The sequence below is a fragment of the Gopherus flavomarginatus genome, chromosome 2 (assembly GCF_025201925.1).
Source record: "Gopherus flavomarginatus isolate rGopFla2 chromosome 2, rGopFla2.mat.asm, whole genome shotgun sequence".
NCBI lineage: Eukaryota > Metazoa > Chordata > Testudines > Testudinidae > Gopherus > Gopherus flavomarginatus.
The window spans coordinates 72190888-72213233 of record NC_066618.1 but is presented as its reverse complement, the minus strand read 5'-3'; the positions used below and the strand labels follow the sequence as shown (position 1 = coordinate 72213233).

The window sequence follows — 22346 nt, the reverse complement described above, 5'->3', positions numbered from 1 at the left end:
ATGTGATAGTTTCTGCAGTTTCATTGTAAATATTTTGACTATGTTATGCTTTAAGAATTGAAAGGATCAAACACCATGATCAATCTTCACATCTTCCTAAATTGGTGGACCAAACTAGCACACCCCTGCATCAGTATATCACCTCCTATAAATACATCAAACTAATGTCACCATCACATAGATCAACTTTTAAAAGTGCCATATTTTGTCAAACTCAAGCTCCTGGCCTGGGAGATTAGCCCCTTGCTCCTCCCCTGCTGTTCCCCCTCCCCGGCAGCCTCAACTCACTCCACTGCCGGCACCAGTGCAATGCTCTGGGCGGTGGGGCAGCGCAGCTGCAGAGCCTGATCTTACCTGGTGCTCTGTGCTGTGTATTGGCAGCAGCAGAAGCAGCGTGGCTCAGCTCCAGCCGGGTGGCGTGGCTGCAGCACTGCCAGCCACCGGTGCTCCAGGCAGCACAGTAAGGGGGCAGGGAGCAGGGGGCTTGGATAGAGGGCAGGGGAGTTTCGGGTGGTGGTCAGGGGGTGGGGGTGTGGATGGTGGTTGGGGGGAAACAGGGAGTTGAATGGAGGCAGGGATCTTGGGGGGCAGTCAGGAAGGAGGGGGGGTTGGATGCGGTGTCAGGGGTTCCAGGGGAAGTCAGGGGACAGGGAGAAGGGGTCGTTGGAGGGGGTAGGAGTCTCGGGGGGGGTTGTCAGGAATGAGAGGAGGGATTGGATGGGGTAGTGGGAGTCTAGGGACAGTCAGGGGACAGGGACCAGAGGTGTGTGGATAGGGCAGGGGTCTCAGAGGGTTGGATGGGGTAGGAGTTTGCCCGCCCCGGTGTAGAATGATGGTTGATCGTAAATTTGCCAGATTTAAATCCTGCTGGCACTGTTTACAGAGTCATTTGGATTCCAATGTCATCAATGCTGTCCACATTATTGTGGCTTGCTGTGCTCTTCACAATCTTTGTGAAGCCAAAGATGAGTCATTTGCAGCTGAGTGGACCCGTGACAATAATGAATTGCTGAACCAGCACACTCAACCAAAAGTGCACCTGTCACAGTTGGAACAGAATGAATGTGGGGAACAGAAATTAGGAGTGGTTTGTGTGCCCACATTATGAACTAGCAGAAGATGGGATATACTATGTTTATGAATGTGCTTCTACAACAATGTTAAAGGTAAATGAAATACTATTGAGGTACACTATGAATGGGGGATTGTGATCCCTTTTTAATTATGGATGAGTTGACTGCTTAGGTAGGTGTGCGCGCCGTGCGTGCACGTTTGCCGGAAACTTTTTTACCCTAGCAACTCCAGTGGGCCGGCAGGTCTCCCCCTAGAGTGGCGCCACTATGGCACCGGATATATACCCCTGCCGGCCCGCCCACTCCTCAGTTCCTTCTTACCGCCGTGTCGGTTGCTGGAACTGTGGAGTGCGGCTTGCTGTCCTCCACGTACCTAGCTCTCCTGTACTCTGTTCATATCGTCGTTGTAGATAGTTTTATCGATAGTTTAGTAGTATATTAGTTAGTTGTTTATTATATATAGTTGTTTAACTTGTTCGCGGGTGGGCCGTTGCCCTCCCCGGCGCCCGGCACCGGGCTCATGCCTGGTTCGCCGGGCTTCAAGCAGTGCACGGCATGCAAGAAGCCGATGCCAACGAGCGATCCCCACGACGCGTGCCTCAAGTGCCTGGGGGAATCGCACATCAGTGAGAAGTGTCGTATATGCAAGGCCTTTAAGCCTCACACAAAGAAGGAGAGGGATCAAAGACTCCGCGCTCTCCTTATGGAAGCGGCACTGACTCCGGCACCGGCGCTGCAACCGGCCGCTTCTACCTCGGCACCGGACCGCGCCGGCACCGGCAAGACTCCCTGGCACCGTCCATCCCCGGCACCGGGAGCAGATCCATCGACGTCTGCAACACCATCGAGGCAGGCTCGAATGGAATGCCCGGCATCTACCTTGGCCGTGGCACCGCCTGCAGGGCTGCTGTCGACTCTGGGCCTGGACGCTCTGTCGAGTCCAGCCCCTCCTAGCTCCCCCGTGAGATCAGGGGTTGAGCTGTTAGTCCCATCGATGCCGGAGACCTTCGCCTCGGCAAGGGACTTAATAGTGCTCACGGAGCCATCACAGCCTCAGACCACGGCATCCCTGGGACGGGTAACCTCCAGAGGCAAGTCGATGCTGAGAGCGCTGTCTCCGGAGTCTTGGCACCGATCGCCCCGGAGACGTGAGTGCTCGCGCTCGGGATGCCGCTCGCAGTCCCGGCACCGTTCTCCACGGCGGTACCGGTCGCACTCACGGCGCCGATCAGCTTCTGCACGGTCCCGCTCTGGCTCCGTTTACCACCGGCACCGAGACTCTAGGAGCCATTCACCTCGGCGTTCAGCTCCTAGGTCGACCTCCCGGCACCGAGCCTGTGGTAGGTCCCGATCCCGGTCGACCTCCCGGCACCGCATCGGTGGCAGGTCCCGGTCCCCACTGCCATCTCGGCACCGCGCTGAACAAAGGTCGCGATCCCGCTCTCGGCACCGACCTCGAGGCAGATCCCGATCCGGATCCCGGCACCGACTGCCACACCATTCCCGGTCCCGATCCCGGCACCGATACGGGTCCCGGCACCGATCCTCGCCACCGAGGAGAGCATCGGTGTCGGCATATGGAGAGGCCTATCAAACTGGCTCAGCGCCTCCGTGCCCTTCAAGGGAACCATCTGTGTCCTCTCAGGCAGAGAGCGCCTATGCATTGGGCCAGGACAGACACTCAGCCCTGTTTCAGGACCCTCCGCCTCAGGAGCGAGGGCCTCAACAGTGGGGGTTTTGGACCCCATGGGTGTACCGCCAAGCCCAGGGTCCACAACATATTACTCCTCGCCCTGCGGCGGAGCGCAGGCCACCAGAGACCCCCTCCCTCCCCGGAAGCTGAAGACAGGTCCAGTCACCAGGACCCGGAGCTCCCTCCAGTGACGGAGGTGCAGCCCCAGACAGAGCCCCCCGTGGATGCTCTGTTGCCGGGGGTTTCCTTGTCATCTTCCCCGGATGAGGCAGTGGCGGGTACCTCGTCCTCCATCCCTCCCCCTCTAGACCTTAGGGCACACCAGGACCTCCTCCGACGAGTGGCACAGAACCTGGACATTCAAGCAGAGGAGGTCTTTGACATCGAGGATCCGGTGGTGATCATCCTCTCCGCCGATGCGCCCACCAGAGTGGCCCTGCCTTTTATCAAGACTATTCAGGCCAACGCCGCTACTATCTGGCAGTCACCGGCCTCCATCCCTCCGACCGCTCGAGGGGTGGAAAGGAAGTACATGGCCCCCTCCAAGGGCTATGAATACCTGCACGTTCACCCGATACCCTGTTCCCTTGTGGTCCAGTCGGTGAACGACAGGGAGCGCCATGGTCAAGAGGCCCCGGCACCCAAGTCGAAGGAGGCGAGACGGATGGACCTCCTGGGCTGGAAGGTCTATTCAGCGGGGGCGCGGCAGCTCAGGGTCTCGAATCAGCAGGCCCTCTTTAGCCGCTACTCCTTTAACTCTTGGGTAGCGGTGGGGAAATTTGCAGAGCTGTTACCACAGGACGCCCGCCAGGAGTTTACCACCATCCTGGATGAGGGCAAGAAAGTAGCGAGGACATCGCTACAAACCTCTTTAGATGCTGCGGACTCGGCCACTTGGACCCTTGCCTCGGGGCTCATGAAGCGCCGAATTTCCTGGCTGCAGGTCTCTGGCCTTCCACTGGAGCTCCAACATACTATCCAGGACCTCCCCTTCGAAGGCCAGGGCCTGTTTTCCACTAAAACAGACCTCAGACTAAAGGACCTTAAGGACAATAGGGTCATAATACGGTCGCTGGGGATGCATACGCCTGCGACACAGCGCAGACCATTCCGGCAGCAGAACCAACAGCAGCAGCGTCGGCCGTATCCTCAGTTCCATCCGCGGCAGGACCTCACTAGGCGCCGCGGCAGGAACAACCGACGCAGGCAGTCAGGTGGCCAGACGGGGCAGAACCAAGGATCCGCCAAGGCCCCTCCTGGACCTGAGCCTTCATTTTGAAGGTGCACCCGAGGGCGCAGTACCAGTTTCCCCTCCGGATCCTTCCCCGCAGTTTTCCAATCGTCTTTCTTTTTTCCTCCTGGCATGGACCCAAATAACATCGGACCGTTGGGTCTTGCGTACAGTGCAGGCCGGTTATCGCCTGCAGTTTTCATCGCCCCCCCCACCTTCCTCGTCTCTCTTCAGGGACCCCTCTCACGAGCAATTCCTCCGTCAGGAGGTGCACACGCTCCTCGTCAAGGGAGCCATAGAGGAAGTTCCAGAAAGCGAGAAGGGCAAGGGGTTTTATTCCCGCTACTTTCTAATCCCCAAGTCCAAGGGGGGCCTCAGGCCCATCCTCGACCTGCAGGAACTCAACAAGTATATGGTGAAGTTGAAGTTCCGTATGGTATCCCTCGGAACCATCATCTCATCCCTGGATCCTGGAGACTGGTACGCAGCCCTCGACATGCAGGACGCTTACTTCCATATCTCCATATCCCCCCAGCACAGGCGTTTCCTCCGCTTTGTGGTCGACCGACTACATTATCAATTTGCGGTCCTCCTGTTTGGCCTCTCCACGGCCCCGAGGGTGTTCATGAAATGCATGGCAGTCGTCGTCGCACACCTTCGGCGTTGCCGCATTCACGTGTTTCCCTATCTCGACGACTGGCTAATCCGGGGCACATCGGAGCTGCAGGTCCGCGACCACGTCGGCAGGATCAGCAGCCTCTTTGCTGCCCTGGGCCTCGTGATCAACATGGACAAGTCTACTCTGCTCCCCACGCAGCGGATAGAGTTCATCGGGGCCGTTCTGGACTCTACCCTGGCCAGGGCCTTGCTACCCTTGCCCAGGTTCCAGTCACTGTTGGACATCATTCTGCACTTGCAGGTGGCCCCGCTGACCTCTCTACGAACATGTCTGCTCCTCCTGGGCCATATGGCAGCCTGTACGTTCGTGACGGCGTATGCCCGACTCCGCATGAGGCCTCTTCAATCTTGGCTCATCGCGCAGTACCGGCCGGCCAGACATTCGTTGGACACAGTCGTCACCGTTCCTCAAAGGGTACTGGACTCCCTTCGGTGGTGGCTGGACCAGTCCGTAGTCTGTGCGGGGCTCCCGTTTCATCCGCCCCAGCCCTCGGCATCCCTGACTACGGATGCCTCAGATCTGGGCTGGGGGGCGCACTGCGGCGCCCAAAGAACTCAGGGCTTGTGGACCCCTCAGGAGAGGGACCTCCACATCAACATACGAGAGTTGAGAGCAGTCCGTCTTGCTTGTCAAGCGTTTGTCCATCTCCTTCAAGGTCGTTGTGTTGCGGTGTTCACCGACAACACAACGACCATGTTTTATATCAACAAGCAGGGCGGTACCAGGTCCTCTCCCCTATGTCTCGAGGCGATGCGTCTCTGGGAGTTTTGCATAGCCCATGCCGTTCACCTTTCCGCCTCCTATCTCCCGTGAGTGCGGAACACTTTGGCGGACCGACTGAGCAGATCCTTTCGCTCCCACATGTGGTCCCTCCGTCCAGACGTCGCCCTCTCACTCTTCCAGAGGTGGGGTTGTCCCCGGATGGACCTCTTCGCGTCCAGGGAGAACAGGAAATGTTGAGCATTCTGCTCCTTCCAGGGTCGGGAGCCTGGGTCTATAGCGGATGCCTTCCTGATCCCATGGGCAACCCACCTGTTTTACGCGTTCCCTCCCGTTCCGCTGATACACAGGGTTCTCCTCAAGTTGCGCAGAGACAGAGCTCGGGTGATTCTCATAGCTTCAGCATGGGCCAGACAACATTGGTACCCCACATTGCTGGACCTCTCAGTAGCCAACCCAGTTGCCCTGCCCCTACATCTGGACCTGATCACCCAGGACCACGGCAGGCTCTGTCACCCGGACCTTCCATCTCTGCACCTTACGGCATGGCTCCTGCGTGGCTGACGGGCTCCGAGTTACGATGCTGTACCCCAGTTCGGGAGGTTCTCCTGGGCAGTAGAAAGCCCTCCACCAGGGCTACTTACTCGGCTAAGTGGAAGCATTTCTCCTGTTGGTGTTCGGAGAAAGGTCTTCTCCCTATGGAGATTCCTATCACCACTATTCTAGACTACATCTGGTCCCTCAAGGCCCAGGGTCTGGCGTTGTCGTCCCTCCGGGTCCACCTAGCGGCTATCTCCTCGTTTCATCCTGGAGGGGACGGATGTTCCGTCTTCTCCCACCCTATGGTGGCAAGATTCCTGAAGGGACTGGAGTGTCTCTATCCACAGATCCGCCCCCCTGTCCCCTCATGGGATCTCAGCCTGGTCCTAACTCGGCTCATGGGTCCTCCGTTCGAGCTGTTAGCTACTTGCTCCCTGCTTTATCTCTCTTGGAAGACCGCCTTCCTAGTGGCCATCACCTCAGCTAGACGGGTGTCGGAACTACGGGCCCTCACAGTAGGTCCCCCGTATACGGTCTTCCATAAAGACAAGGTGCAGCTGAGACCACACCCTGCCTTCCTCCCCAAGGTGGTCTTAGCTTTCCACATTAACCAAGAAATCTTCCTCCCAGTCTTTTTCCCAAAGCCCCATTCATCCCGCCAGGAGCAACAGCTCCACTCGCTAGATGTCTGTAGAGCACTAGCATTTTATGTGGACAGGACCAAACCCTTCCGCAAGTCCCCCCAGTTATTCGTGGCAGTAGCGGACCGGGTCAAGGGACTACCGATTTCCTCGCAGAGGATATCTTCCTGGGTTACCTCCTGTATCAGGACCTGTTACGAGCTGGCCCACGTTCCGACGGGCCGTGTGACTGCTCACTCCACCAGAGCACAGGCATCATCGCTGGCTTTCCTTGCCCGCGTGCCAATCCAAGAGATTTGTAGGGCGGCGACCTGGTCATCGGTCCACACATTCGCTTCCCATTACGCCCTGGTCCAGCAGTCCAGAGATGATGCGGCCTTTGGCTCTGCAGTGCTCCAGGCCGCGACTTCTCACTCCGACCCCACCGCCTAGGTAAGGCTTGGGATTCACCTACTTGGAATGGATATGAGCAATCACTCGAAGAAGAAAAGACGGTTACTCACCGTTGTAACTGTTGTTCTTCGAGATGTGTTGCTCATATCCATTCCACACCCGCCCTCCTTCCCCACTGTCGGAGTGGCCTGCAAGAAGGAACTGAGGAGCGGGCGGGCCGGCAGGGGTATATATCCGGTGCCATAGTGGCGCCACTCTAGGGGGCGACCAGCCGGCCCACTGGAGTTGCTAGGGTAAAAAAGTTTCCGGCAAACGTGCACGTGCAGCGCGCACACCTACCTGGAATGGATATGAGCAACACATCTTGAAGAACAACAGTTACAACGGTGAGTAACCGTCTTTTATGATTTAAGTGTTTGATAAAGTATCCCAGGGCTATGATCTTGATGGTGGCAGAAGTTCAATTGTGCTTGTGGTGGAAAAGGCAAAAGTCATGGAAACAGAATTTAAAAAGTCACAAGTAATGGATGTTGCTTTGCACCATTTCCTGAATCCTCTCATTCCAAATGCAAATAACTAGAATAGCTTCATATGCTTCAATAATTTTGAGCCTAGGATTTGACATTCCATAGCCCACTTCTGTAAACACAATCCTTTTCTCCAATTATTTACTTTCTTTTGTTTGACATTAGTGTTGTTTAGAGGAGGAAGATGTGTTTCATGTGTATTGAGGTGGAGAAAGCTCATGAATCCTTTAGGTATAGGCTTGTGGTTTGATCTTTGCTGTTCAACTCTTTTCTCCCTCATCCCTCCTGTCTTCTACTAGCGCCATGCTTCCATTGTATTTTATTACTTGTATTAGACCAGCGTTTCTCAAACTGGGGTCTGTGGATCCCTAAGGGGTCCCCGAGGGTACTCCAGGGGGTCCGTGGGCCATGCTGATTAACTCCTTCCCCTTCTTCCCCCAAATCCTCCCCCACCCTCTATCTCCCAGAGGCTAGTGAAGCCAAACTGGGAGATTTTAGGCACTGAAAGTCCAGCAGCACAGTGGGGCTCCCTGCCCTGGCTCCATGCTGCTCCTGGAAGTGGTGGCACATCCCTGTGGCCACGGGGTAGGACAGAGGATCTCTGCATGCTGCCCCTGCCCCAAGTGCTGACTCTGTAGCTCCCATTGCCCAGAAACTGTGGCCAATGGGAGCTGTGGGGGTGGTACCTGTGGGCAGGGGCAGCAAGTGGAGACTCCCTGCCCCCCCACCGCCTAGGAGCTGCTGCCAGAGAGATGCGCCAGTCACTTTCAGGAGCTACCTGAGGTAAGTGCCACTTGGTCGAGCTCTCACCCCTCCCAAACCCTACACTCCCTCCCACAAGCAAGCTCCCTCCCAGAGCCCGCACCCCCACCCCCAACTCAGCCTGATGAAAGTGAGTGAGGGTGGGGGAGAGAAAGCGACAGACGGAGTGGGTATGGAGTGAGCAGGGGCGAGACGAGGTGGGGCAGGGCTCGGGCTTTGGGGGAAGGGGTGGAATGGGGGCAGGGCTGGGGCTGAGGGGGTCCCCAAAAATTTTAAATCAAAACCAGGGTCCTCAGGTTACTAAAGATTGAACAAATGCCTCTGGACTTCAAAGTGCCTCCATGCTTCACCTTAAGTTTTTCCTACCATTTTCTAGCAGATTTTCTTCTATCAGCCATTGACTTTCCTTCTAATTATCTTTGCCCCAAGTTTATCCCATTCCCCGCTTTGTGTCCTTGCTTCCTTCATCATTCTGTCTCCATCCTACCTTTCTATCTCCTTTTTGGTCCCAGTATTCTTTGTGCGTTTCTCACATCATGCAGAGATGGAACAGAAGATTTGTAGAAAAGAAGCCAGGCTATAAAAGTCTATGGCTTGTAAAAGCAGGCACTTAATTGTTGTTCTTGGGACCAGAGTACCGTAGTCTACATCTGGCATTAACATACAATCAGTTGAACTTACTTTCTCTTTTACAGTCTGCCCATTCATATGATGTGACAACTTGGGAATCTGTCTTTACAGTTTAGGAACTGTGTTCGATACTGGGGGCTCTATGTATGTAGCTGATTCAGACTGTAAATGCCACTTTGAATGTGCAAATCTTTGCCTTCTCTGTTCCCTGTTAGCCTCTAAATTGGGCTGAAACTCCAAAGGCTGGTGGCGAAATAAAAACAATAGGAAATAGTTAAACTTTGATGATCAACCATCCAAAAGACATTGGGTCAGTGAGAGCAAACAAACTCTATAGCCTGGTAGTTAGACCACTCACTTGGAAACCCCCATATTGGAATATCCTATATCCCAGGGGTTAGAGCACTCACCCAAAGTGTGGCAAATTTGTGTTAAAATCCCTTCCCTCTTCAGGAGGAGAGGGGTCTTGAAATGGGTCTCCGACATCCCAGGTCAGTACCCTGACCATGGGGCTAAAAGTTATGAGGGTGGTCCTCTGCCTTCTCCTCTGATCATTTTTTACAAACTTGCCTAGAAGGGTTTGAACCAGTAGGCGAGGTCTGAGCACACTTACCAGATCGGTCCCCTTTGGCAAGCTAGGTGGAGGAATGCCAGTCTTTCTCTGTTTCAAGCATAGCTCTGGGGCATAGACAGCTGTATGCGGCTGCAGTGTGCATGTCCAGAGGCAGAAACATAGCCACCTAAGGAACTTTTACTGCAAAAATTTAGGTGCCCACAGGGTTTGAGGGCAGCTGAGTAGGGGCTTTGTGAATCCCAGTGGGTCTGATTCTGGGAGTTAGGCACATAAAGTGATAATTAGGCACCTAGATCCTTTTTTAAAGCAACTCTTTATCTCCAGGTATGGAGGAGAGAGAAGCAACCCAACATTTAGGGGCTGAATGAGGCAGGAAGCTCTGCCTGTTTTCCTAATCCCAGGTGGTCCCAAGGAAAGTGAGCTAGTATGGGGCATCGCAGTAAGGAAGTATGTTTGTCTACTAAATGATCTGTACTCTCTCTTGTGCTTTGTATGCTTAAGTGAAAGAACAAATGTGTTAGATTTCTGTGTAAAGTGTGGTGGGTATGTTTTATGTGCTTCTCAACAATTGTGTGCCTCTGGAGAGAGTTACACTGTCACTGAGAAGCTTTGGGAGAAAGTGTGTTTAAATACAGGAGTCTGAGGGTTCAGCAGTGCTTCTAGGTGCTAGGTAGCTGGACAGCAGGTGCAAACTGTCAGGATGGAGAACAGGACACAAGGTCTGTGCCCCGAGAGTGCCTAGGTACCCCCAAAATTGGGACAGTGGCTGGACTGTGTTCAGGACCTGGAGTCTTAAAACACTGATAGACCCAGAGGCTTGGATTCCTCTCTTAGCAGTCTGAGGGGTGGCTGAACGGGGGTGCCTGACTGGATCTGTGAAAAATGGCATTGTTAAATCACTGGTGTCCTCACACTTTAACATCTGTAGTAGCTGCTGCATCTCCATTGCAGAAGAATAGCTTTGTGTTAAGACCTCAGCTCTAAACAAAGCTTAGCCATAATTAATAATAAATGTCATTAATAAACTATGGCACCCAATAAAATATTTGGTATGTGCAAAGTCACAAACCCATGCATTTTTATGATGATCAATAAAAAATTAAAACATGATAGCTAGTATGTGAGCAATTGCAGTGGATGTCCTGTTTAAATTCTGTATATACCATTATAATCTTGATTGGTGGTGTTACACTAAGTGCAGTATGAGTTATCAGTTTAACAAGTGCTGCATTGTTAACTCTAAAGGTTTAATAGTCAGTTATAATGGGGTGCCCGCCCCACAGAAGACTGCAGGGGTTAAAGTGGATAGGCAGGCCAATTAACTGCCCAGGTTGCACCTGAAGAAGGAGACAGGGAGAAGGCCACTAACTGGAAATGAGCTCAGCTGATCAGGAACAGGAGGGGCCTGTATAAAACCCAGGAGCCATGCACAGCATGAGATTGCAAGGAAGTAGTCTACAGTCATTCCCTAGGAGTGGGGAGCGTGGCCTGGCAAACCCAGGAAGCACAAGAAGCCATATAATTAGGAAGAAGCTAAGGGAAACAGCAGCAAGTGGTAGGACTATACAGACATTGGCTGCTTGTTATAGGGTCCCTAGGCTGGAACCCAGTGTAGAGGGCAGGCCTGGGTTCTCCTACTAGTCACTGGGAAGTGGTGCAGGGCATTGGAGATTCCAGCCAGACAGCTGCTCAGGAAGGACTTGAATGAGCTGGTTGGAGGGCCAAGCCATGAACAGGAAGCTACAGCTCCAGAAGTAAGAGAGGCTGCAGGATGAAAGAGATGGTGGGTAGAAACACTGCTAGAAGATGGCAGAGCCTAGCAAGGACTAATCCCCAGAACTGTCATGAGGACATGCCACATGCAGTGAGTGGCCCCCTTGACAAATCCATTGCCTTTCTTAGGGATGAATAAAAATAGGCTGTCGGAGGATGGAATGGGCAGAGAATTTAAATTTAGTTCTGTACTGGATAGTTCTGAGGATTGGCAATAGTCAGCTGAAATGCAGCCCAGGCAAATAGTGACCAAACTCCTTGCTATCTGAAGGATGATCTTTGGCATATGTGAGAAGAGTTGATGGTCTGGGTTAAGCTGTTTCTGGAGAGGTGCCCACAACACACACAATCCTTAGAATGTGATCCTAATTGGCCCCATTTATGGCTGTTGTAGCAGGTAGACCAGTGATTGAATACTCCTGGAGAGTAAACTACGCTTTCATCCTCAGAGCTGGTGCTTTCTGGTCAGTATTGAGTTGGCTGGGGGAAGCTTGTGCCGCTCGGTTATTCAACAGAGCATGCTAGTTTGAGTTGCCACTCCAGCAACTTTCACAGACATTAACGATTGTTTGGGTCAATAATGCAAGGTGGTGTTTGTCACCCAAGTCATTTCAGGGGCATCAGTGCCCCACAGGAGATGCTCAGCACCTCACAGGACTGAATCCTAGCTTTGCTTTTGTTAAGTAAACAAACTCTGGCAGGCATTTAAAAAACATCTTCAGTGTGCTGTATGAAGGTGCTGTTGTAAACCATCAATTTATTTGCGGGGAGAAGTAAAAGGGAGAAAAGAGACAAAACACTTCAAATGTTACTTCATTATCGAAATGTAATCTCCAGTTCTAATTCTTCCTCGAGAGACAAAAAACTCCAAACAATCCATTTTTTGTCTTTTTAAAATCAAATAAAGCCTCCAATTGCCCAACAGAATATGATGTTTTTTAGGAATCTGCAACCATGAAATTAAGTATAATTACTTTGTTCCTCCTTTATATTTTAAAAAACCATTTGTACTGAATTGCTAGAAATTAAATTACTGAGAATTAGAAACACCATTTTTGCATTGTGGAAGGAAGGGGAAAAATTCCTTGTAAGAAAAGAGTGTTAGTCATATGGCCGTCCCTAAGTGCAGGAGGCTCCCTGCTGCTGTATGTGCTTACTGTCAATATTCATCCACCTTGCAATTTCCATTTCAATTTCAAATCTCAGAATTGCTGTGCACTTGTATAATACACTGCTGGCTCTAAATCATGCTGCCTACTGATGTTTAGCGACCTGAATGAAACTATTTGATGTAATTGACTGGCACACTTTTATATATAAAAATAAGTCTGCTCAGCAAAGACTAAAGTGTATATTTAGTCATATAAACACAGAGATGTTTCTCTCTCATATATTGAAAATCAACATAATTCCATAGTCTTCCTGAGCAACACTATCTGTGGATGCCAAAGGGTGCAACCTTAAAAAGCTGTAGTTTTACAACTGAGTACTAATTCCCCCTTCCTTTTTCAAATTGTATCTTATCCTATTCTGATAGACCTTTTTCTGTCCTGATCAACAATCTGCTGAAGGTAATAAGGGGTAAAGCATCAACTCCACTGTGGAAGTAGGTTAACCGTAATTATTAAACTGAATGAAAAAAGAAGTAATGGAACCTTTCAATGAAATATGTTATTTGTATTCTCTTTGGTATTAAGCCATAGTGTTGCTTTTGCTAATTTTAAAACTACTGTAGTTCTTGCGTGGGTTTTAACCAAAGCAAAACATTTAAAACCTAATTGGCAATAAGTTAATATACAGTCTCTTGCTCCCTGTGTGGTTTTCTGTTATGCAGCTATCATCTAGGGATACCTTGGCTCTCAACTCTATCAAGTTCCATTATAATGCCCCACTCCCTTTTACAGAATGCATCATGCTATAACAGGGGTAGGCAACCTATGGTACGTGTGCCGAAGGCGGAACTCAAGCTGATTTTCAGTGGCACTCACACTGCCTGGGTCCTGACCACTGGTCGGGGGGGCTCTGCATTTTAATTTAATTTTAAATGAAGCTTCTTAAACATTTTAAAAACCTTATTTATTTTACATACAACAATAATTTAGTTATATATTATAGACTTACAGAAAGATACCTTCTAAAAATGTTAAAATGTATTACTGGCACGTGAAAACTTAAATTAGAGTGAATAAATGAAGACTTGGCACACCACTTCTGAAAGGCTGCAGACTCTTGTGCTATAATATGAGATTTCTTCCCTCCAATAAGCAATTGGCTGTTAGTGTTCTAACAGCCCCAGGAAGAATCAGGTATTCTAGCTTCTGGAAAAATCTTAGCCGAAGAATGGAACCAAGCGACTTTGTCTTGAACATCTCACTGGTGTGCAGCTCTAAAGCAGTGAGTCACTTTGTCACTGACTGCCATTGTAGAGAGAAGTAAAGCCATACCATGGTAGTGTGTTACCATTCTGCTATTGTGATTTTGTAGGTGGAACATGATGTGTCTGGTACTGTGACAAATCCACACCAAAACATCACAATGAAATATCCAGATGTTGCACTGTGATTTTGTTTCTTTTTCATGGCTATCTGGAACTCCATTAGAGCTGGTTCTCTGCCATCCCGCATCTCTGCCAGAAGCCAATCTGTGTGTGGGGAGAAGATGTCAGCTTGAAAAGTTTGGATTCCGTTTGGGATAGGGGATGACATGTGGTCAGTTTCTTGTAGCTACTGTCCCCTTAAGTTTTTTTCTGCTAAAGAATGATTTCCTTCTTCAACTATGTGGGATAGATGAACAAGGGGAAATAGGGAAATTATGAAACAAAAGCAATGGGTTGGCTTCCCTTTTTAGAGTTGTCAAAATGCAAATGTTGGTATCAATATTTGATGAGGAAAATAGCACTCAAAATTGAGTTGTATATTTCTGTGCATCTAAACAATTATGAAATAGTTGTTTCCCCTCTATTACTAGCATGATGGGTGATGATACTGTGCTGTTTTCTAAATATGGAATTTGTGAGTGGGCTATTGCAAAGGGGCCTTGAATGAAAACGCACAAAGGACTGGCTGGGAGAAAAAACTGAGGAAACTATTCTGAAAATCAGACGGAAAAGGCATTTATTTTTGGTAAGATATGGGATGGCTGATGTGGATACTTGTGAAATTTCTTTGCATGTTAAAATAAATGTGAACATTTCTTGGAAAGCTAAATCTTTACTTGGATTTCACATGTAATGAGACTTAACACCCAACAACAGCCCTGTGTTACTCTTCAAGTGGCCCTTGGCAGAGATGAAATGGGAAGTCTCATTCTGAGATAAATGGGAAGTCTCCAAGAGATCCCGAAAGGTGATATCAAGCAATCACTCAAAGGCCTTGAGGGCACTCTTGGGGGTCCTCTTTTATAACCTCAGCTGTTCAATGAGCAGGTGAAGCTTCTGGAGAGCTGGAGACATTTTTTGAGTCTGATGCCATCAATATGCAGATTATACACAGCTTTACCTCTCCTTTTCACCAAACCTAGAAGGTGCAGCCTGTGTGGTTACTAGCACAAAATTCCATTTTAATATTAATGCAATAAATAAAGTGTTTCTAAAAATGGAGAATACAGTTGGAGTTCTTGCCCTATGAGACAGGCAGTGCAGTTGGGGATTGAAAGGAAAATAGGAAAGTTGGTTGATTCAGATATCCATTATTAGCTATTGTACAGTAGATCAAGAACTTACGGATGCTGTAAACAAACCATCCATGTTTCTGTTTGACACATGAAGATACTGGCTAAAATTTCAAATTGTGATATCTTAAAGACAGCTGATTACCTCAGAGCCTCACAGAATATACTCTACATCAAATTCTAATAAAACCAAAATCATTTAATACAGCCTGCTCACCATGTGTCCCTTTACATCCTCAGTCCTTTTCTTCTAAATAATATGGATAGGGTCTAAAATCTTTGACTGCTAATCACACTTACAAGATACTGCCCAAGGCAGCACCAACTTTTTGTGGGTACGATTGGGTCCCTTTACATTTTACCCACAATTTAATTGTAGGTAACACCCACTCTTCCCCTCCCCCCGCAAAAAACTTGATATAATATCTGATCTACACCTCCAATCAAGTGCTTAGGCATCTAAACGATAAGACCTGAAGCCTACAATTAACTGTAGGTGCAAAATAAAAGCAGTTTCCAAGAGAAAAATTACCCTGTCAGAAAGGCAGGCGTGGCTGTGACCAGTGGAACTGGGGCTCGCAGTACTCAATAAATTGCTTCCTCCTTTTTAAAAAAGTTTGGAAGTTTATTGTTTCTGAAAATTTCAGGTTTGCTGTTCCAGCAAGCAGATATCCTTTGTTCGTTGACCAAGATCATGAAGGGGTACAAAGACTTTGTAAGCTTCCCCTGCCACCATCATCCCACTGTGCTTTACCTTCCTCTAGAGGTGAGGGGTAGTTCAGCTCCCCTGCCCATCTATTGCTTCTTTTTCTTTTACTCTTCTACTGTGAGGCAATATGGTCTACTGGTTAGGGCACTGGACTGTGCATTGGGCACAGTAAGTTATCTTCTTAAAATCTACACTGGAGTGGGCAAACTTTCTGGCCCAAGGGCCACATCGGGCTTGCAAAACTGTATGGAGGGCTGGGTAGGGAAGGCTGTACCTCCCCAAACAACCTGACCCCTTCCCCCATCTGACCCCTCCCACTTCCCGCCCCTTGACTGCCTCCCTCAGAACCCCCATCCCATCCAATCCCCCCTGTTCCTTGTGCTCTAACCACCCCTGGGAACCCACCCCCTATCCAATTCCCCCTGCTCCCAGTCCCCTGACTGCTCTGACCCCTGTCCACACCCCTGACAGGCCCCTGGGACTCCCATGCTTATCCAACCCCCCCGTTCCTCTGCCCCATCCAACCGACCCCTGCTCCTGTCCATTGACTGCCCCCTGGGCCCCTCTGCCCCTTATTTAACCCCTTGGCCTCCTTACCATGCCGCTCTGGTAGCCATGCCACCCGGCTGGAGCCAGGCACGCTGCTGCGCTGCCCTGCAGGAGCACGCAGCCCCACCGCCCAGAGTGCTGCCCATGCGGTGATGTGGCTATAGGGGAGAGGGGACAACGTGGGAGAGGCAGGAGCTCGCTTCCCCGGCCAGGAGCTCAGGGGCCGGACAGGATGGTCCTGCAGGCCGAATGTGGCCCATGGGCCATAGTTTGCACACCTCTGATCTACTCTTCCAAAAGAAGACGGGGAGTGTTCTTAACTCGGGGTAGCTAACCTATGTTAAGTTAAAATGGTGGAGAAGACATGGCGATTGAGCTGAACTCAAGTTGCTTATCCGAGATGGTTAATGGGTTAGCTAGCCTGAACTAAGAACACACTTTTTTGCAGTATAGACATACTTTCAACCTTACTCCAGCTTTATGCAAAAATGGTGTCAGACAAAATAACATGAGGCTTTTGCAGGAAGATCAGAGGATAAAAACCATTTTTACCATTTGGTGCAGGTGATCAATTGGTACAGAGCGTATGCTCTCACAGGAAAATTGTAATATCCACACAAGAGACTGTAACACAACAAAAATCTACAGCAATCAATAGTTTGGCAGGGGGGTTGGGGCAAGGCATAAGAAAAAAAAAACAATCAGCACCTAACCAGCAGTGATTCCAGTGGCCCCAAAAGAAAACACGTTTTGTTCTACAGATACTATCCATGTACCCACAATGTAGTAAGGCTCATATTTATTGACTGTGAAGTGTATTTTTTATGATGGAAATTTCTCCAATGTTTTCAGTTTTCCAGTGATAGTAAATTGTGTCTAAGTTGACCTCTCTCTGTCTATCCCACATCCACCCTGCTTTTCCTCCCCATGGACACCACCCCAGGGTGCCCCCAGGAAGGAGTTCCTATTATAGCCTGAAGTGAACAGGAGCACACAGACTGGACATCCCTGTCCCAAAAGCAGTGGCACAGGATCCCCTTGCCATAGGTCCCTGCTGGGCCAGACAAGGAGAACAGCCTGGCTTGTTCTGCCTCCCCCCCCGCACTCCACCCCAAAAATCCTTACTGCTCCCCGATGGCTTGAGGTTTCCCACCAGTTCTCGGTGCCAAGAGGAGCTGCCATGTCTTTTGGCAGGTATAGTGTGGTCTAGGTATCAGCCATGCTTATAGCCACATGAGATATGTAGGAGGTACCAAATTTCTGCATGGCTGCGTGTGTGCATGGCTTAAAGGGGACATTGCCCTAACTGACAAAGTTATACTAGCACAACTTTCCAGAGTACACCAGAAATGTAACCTGTAATAGTAGGAGAGAGAGAACAGGAGAAAAAAAACCTGGATCCTAGATTAAAAGGCTGATCCTGCACCATGGGCTCATGTGAGTAAACCTCTCACATGACTACTCATGTCAGTAAATTGGCGTAGATCTGGCCCCTAAATAAGAAAGGCACATAAGCAGCACAGGTTTTATTTTCTGGCTATAGTATGTTTAGGGTGACCAGACAACAAGTGTGAAAAATTGGGACAGGGGTGAGAGGTAATGGGCGTCTATATAAGAAAAAAACCCAAATATCAGGACTGTCCCTATAAAATTGGGACATCTGGTCACCCTAAGTATGTTAGAGATAAACTCTCTATAGTAAAGGCCACTAGATTATTTGAAACTGAGCAGTGGAAAAGAATGCAGATTACTGTACTACAGACACTAATAGGAACTTACTTTGGATACCAGTGTTATAAGAGAGAACTAGTGAATGAGACTATTAATGATTCTGCGGGTACACTGTTTCTTCTTATTCTTGGGCTGTAAGCAGTAGGTCTATCCGGTAAGCCAGAAGGGAGAACTTCCTCTGGTTGAGGAGTTGTATGCAGTCTTCCTTAGCTGGAAACTGCTTTTTGTATACAGTATTATTTCTACTTTTGTATGTTGCACACCAGCATTTCTGCTAGAGAATGTTGAGTCTTGTGATAGGCATACCTTTCCAATTAGCAGACGAGAGCTTGAGTCAGTTCCTGCAAACACACAAGTGCTTACTCTGATTGATGTGAGTAGTTCCACTGACTTCAGTTGGATTTCTCACATGCATAAAGTTAAGCTAGTGAGTGTTTTCAGTATTGGACTGTGGAATTTATATTGACCTATTTAAATCATATGTGTATTTTGGCTACTAGCTGGAAGTATAAGAATATCTATCGTCCAAACAAAAATATTTTGAACTAGAGTTTGTGTTTTGCATGTAGAAGAATATACATACTTGGGACAAACAGAGAGATGAATAATTATTTGGACGGATGTTAAGGAAAGAATTTTTATTACCAAGAATTACAATTAAATGCAATCACTTTTTCCAAAGAAGCAATATGTGAGTAGCCTTGTATAGTGTTAATCTTCGTTTATGATCAAGATAGTATTATTCATGTGAAACAGAAGTGGCTAAGATGAGATGATATGGAAAAGGCTGAATATAGGCAAAGTGATTTCCAAGATGTCAGATCCTAAGGATCACCTCTGGGCAGCAATACCTTAAAATATTTTTCCATCGCCTCACATTTTGCAGATCAATCAGCACCTGGCGAACAATGGAAAATAGCTTATAAAATGAAATCTTGGATGGAAAGATCCTGATGAAAACATGATTTATAGAAAAAAAACAAACCTGTGCTTTCTAAGTTAATGTTTAACTTTTTTCCCCAAATGCTGAGAATAAAAAGTAGGTCAACAAGTGCATTTAAATAGCTCATTCCACAGTGTGGTTTAAATGAGTGCTAGTGACAAGTGTCTGATGTGCTGAGCATTTTGGTTTTTCCTTTTATAGACTATTGGTTAAATTTAGACTTGTTCAAAGTAGCTGTTATACATAAACCTCAAGGCAAATCCTCAGATCTCTGTCAGGTCCTCTTTTTTTTCTTAACACTTACACCATTGTGTCATTGTCTCCATAAGCAATATGTTGTATGCTACCAAGCAGTTATTGTAATAAGCTTTAGTTTGGCTTCTACAGTGGAGCCTTGAAATAAGGAGCTGCCATTTGAATTAATTTGAACTGGACCTCTAGCTCATTGGTCAGAGTACTCATTTGCTAGGAACCTGAGGATCTGGCCTTTAGCTTTGTTGAGGACCTTCTCCTGTACAGTGATTTTAATTTAGAATGCTCGACTATGAAAAGTCTGAACCCATTCAGAAAAGTGTTGCGTACCACTGAGCTGGGTGGTACCTGCTCAGTTCAGGAAGTTTTATTCACTTTGCAAAATTACTCTGAGTCACACAGTTTAGATCAAAGAAATGTCCTGAGATGAAACAGTATCTTGAAGAGCTTTTACAAGAGGTTGTCCTTAGCTTCAAAAGCCATTCTTTTGACCTGTGACTTCTTTCTGTCTCCGAGGATTGTCAGAAATAATGTTGGCCCTAAAGTTTGCAGGGGTAGGGGGCTAAAGCTGAGAGTAGAAAGATCTTGTAACTCAGTTAAGACTAACTTTTCTTTCCTCATTAGTCTTCCTTTGTTTGCTGTGCAGAGGGTTCTCACCTGTGCTGTAGTTGGAAATGTTGAGATATCACCACAGTTGAGTGAATAATGAGGAAAACTACTCGCTAATGTTCTGGCAACTTCTAAGTAGAATTTTTCTTAGCTCTTGTTTAGTCATTTTTATCCAGACTCATTGTTTCTTTGTGAAAATCTGTAGGAGTGAAGTGTTTGTTCATAGGAATGTTTGCAGAGAATAACTTTTGGACTTGTAGTTGAGATTTCTCCCACTGCAAAAGTAGCTTATTACAGAGGATGAAGGCCTTCGATCAGGTCCCTGCACCGGAGAAGGCCGGTGCCGAGGTGTCTTGGTGGGGCTGGCGCGGTCCGGTGCCGGAGAAGCGCTGTCAGCGCTCGGTGCCGAGGACGGAGGGTTAAGGGCTGCCTCCATAAGGAGAGTCTTTAACTGAAAGTCTCTCTCCTTTTTAGTCTGTGGCTTAAAGGCCTTGCAAATGCGGCACTTGTTGGAGATATGCGATTCCCCGAGGCACTTTAAGCAAGAGTCATGGGGATCGCTTGTGGGCATCGGCTTTTTACAGGCCGAGCACGGTTTAAACTCTGGTGAACCAGGCATGGGCCCCGGCACGGGGTGCGGGGACGGGCTCGAGCCCAAACCCCGCTAAACTATGTACAACACTAACTAACAACTGTAAACTATAAAACTAAGATACTAAGAACTAAGTCAACTATTCACAATGAGAGATCAGACGAACGGAGAGAAGCTAGGGAAGTGGAGGACAGCTAAGCCACGCTCCACTGTTCCAACAACCGACACGGGCTGTAAGAAGGAACTGAGGAGTGGACGGGTTGGCAGGGGTATATATCCAGCGCCATGGCGGCGCCACTCTAGGGGGTGACCTGCCGACCCACCAGAGTTGCTAGGGTAAAAATCTTCCAATGAACGTGCACACGCGGCACGCACTCCTAACTGGAATGGATATGAGCAACACATCTCGAAGAACAACAGTTACAAAGGTGAGTAACCATCTTTTACAGGTTATATCCAGTAAGAGAGCAGAAGCAAAGGATAAATTCCTGTATTAAGTTCAAATGTATTATTTTTGTCAAGGCTGTATATCATTCAGCATTCACCTACATAGCATCATAGAAATGTAGTCTGGAAGGAACCTCAGGAGGTCATCTAGCCCATCCCCCTCTGCTGAGGCAGGACCTTGACGATCTTTACAAGTGTTTGTATAACCTGTTCCTAAAAAGCTCCAAGGATGGGGATTCCTTGGTAACCTGTTCCAGTACTTAACTAACTTTTTAGTTAGAATTTTGTTCCCCTAATATTTATTCTAATCCTAAAGCTGCAGATTAAGCTAAGTACTTCTTGCCCTACCTTCATTGGAGATGGAGAGCAATTGATCATTAGCCTCTGTATGCCTAGCTTTAACCTTTTTTTCCATAGGCTAGGTTTTCTAAACCTTCTATGATTTTCTTGGTCTTCTTTGACTCATTGCAAATGATCCATATCTTTCTTGAAGTGAGGTGTCCAAAACTGGATACAATACTCCAGCTGAGAGCTCACCAGTGAAGGGTAGAGTGGAACAATTATCACCCATGTATTACACATAACACTCCTGTTAATACACCCCAGAATGATACTGTCCTCCTTTGCAAATGCTTCACGTTGTTGGCACATATTCAATTTGTGATCAACTATAATCCCCAATCTCCTTTTTTAATATTACTGCCTAGCCAGTTATTCCCTATTTTGTATTGTGCATTTGATTCTTATCTTCCTAGATGTAGTACTTTTCACTTGTCTTTATTGAACTTCATCTTCTTGATTTCAGACTAATTCTCCAATTTATCAAGGTCATTTGGAATTCTAATCCTGACCTCCAGAGTGCTTGCAATTTCTCCCATCTTAGTGTCATCCATAAATTTTATAAGCAAACTCTCCACTCCGTTATCTAAGACATTTAGTGAAAATATTGAATAGTACTGGATCCAGGAAAGATGTCTGCTGGACCCCACTAAATATGCCCTCCCTGTTTGACAGCGAGCCATTGATAACTACAGTCTGAATATGTCTTTTCAACCAGTTGTGACCCATTTTATAGTAACTTCGTTTAGACCACACTTCCTTAGTTGGTTTATGAGAATGTCATGTGGGACTGTGTAAAAAACCTTACTAAAATCATAATATATCTCACCTATTGCTTTTCCCCCAACCTCATCCACTAGGCCAGCAGCCATGTCAAAGAAGGAAATTAGACTGGTTTGTCATGATTTGTTCTTGACAAGTCGATGTTGGCTCTTATAATCCTATTATTCTCTAAGTTTTTACAAATTGATTGTTTGATAAATTTGTTCCAATACCTTCCCAAGATTTGAAGTTAGGCTGACTGATTTATAAATGCCCAGGTCATCTTTGGTCCCTTTTTTTAAAGAGAGGTACTATGTTTGCCCTTGTTTCCAAAGTCTTACGGGACCTCACCCATCCTGCAAGAATTCTCAAAAATAATCACTAAATGGTTCTGATGCATGGTCTACACAACAAATTTAGGTCAATGTAAGCTGCCTTGTGCTGACCTAGTTGTGCATGTGTCTACACTTAAATTTGTCTTTAAGTACCCCATTACACTGATGTAATA

General features: G+C 47.9%; 2 protein-coding genes across 2 annotated transcripts in view; both read right to left on the bottom strand.

Annotated features, from left to right (window-relative positions):
• NR1D2 (nuclear receptor subfamily 1 group D member 2) overlaps positions 1-4275 on the bottom strand; it is a 746221-nt gene extending 741946 nt beyond the window's left edge. Inside the window, exon 1 of the mRNA XM_050938436.1 lies at positions 4272-4275. The gene's annotated coding sequence lies outside the window, so the exon portion shown is untranslated. The remainder of the gene's footprint in view (positions 1-4271) is intronic.
• Positions 1-22346, bottom strand: part of UBE2E1 (ubiquitin conjugating enzyme E2 E1) — a 705427-nt gene that overhangs the window by 668854 nt on the left and 14227 nt on the right. The gene's annotated exons all lie outside the window — the stretch shown is intronic.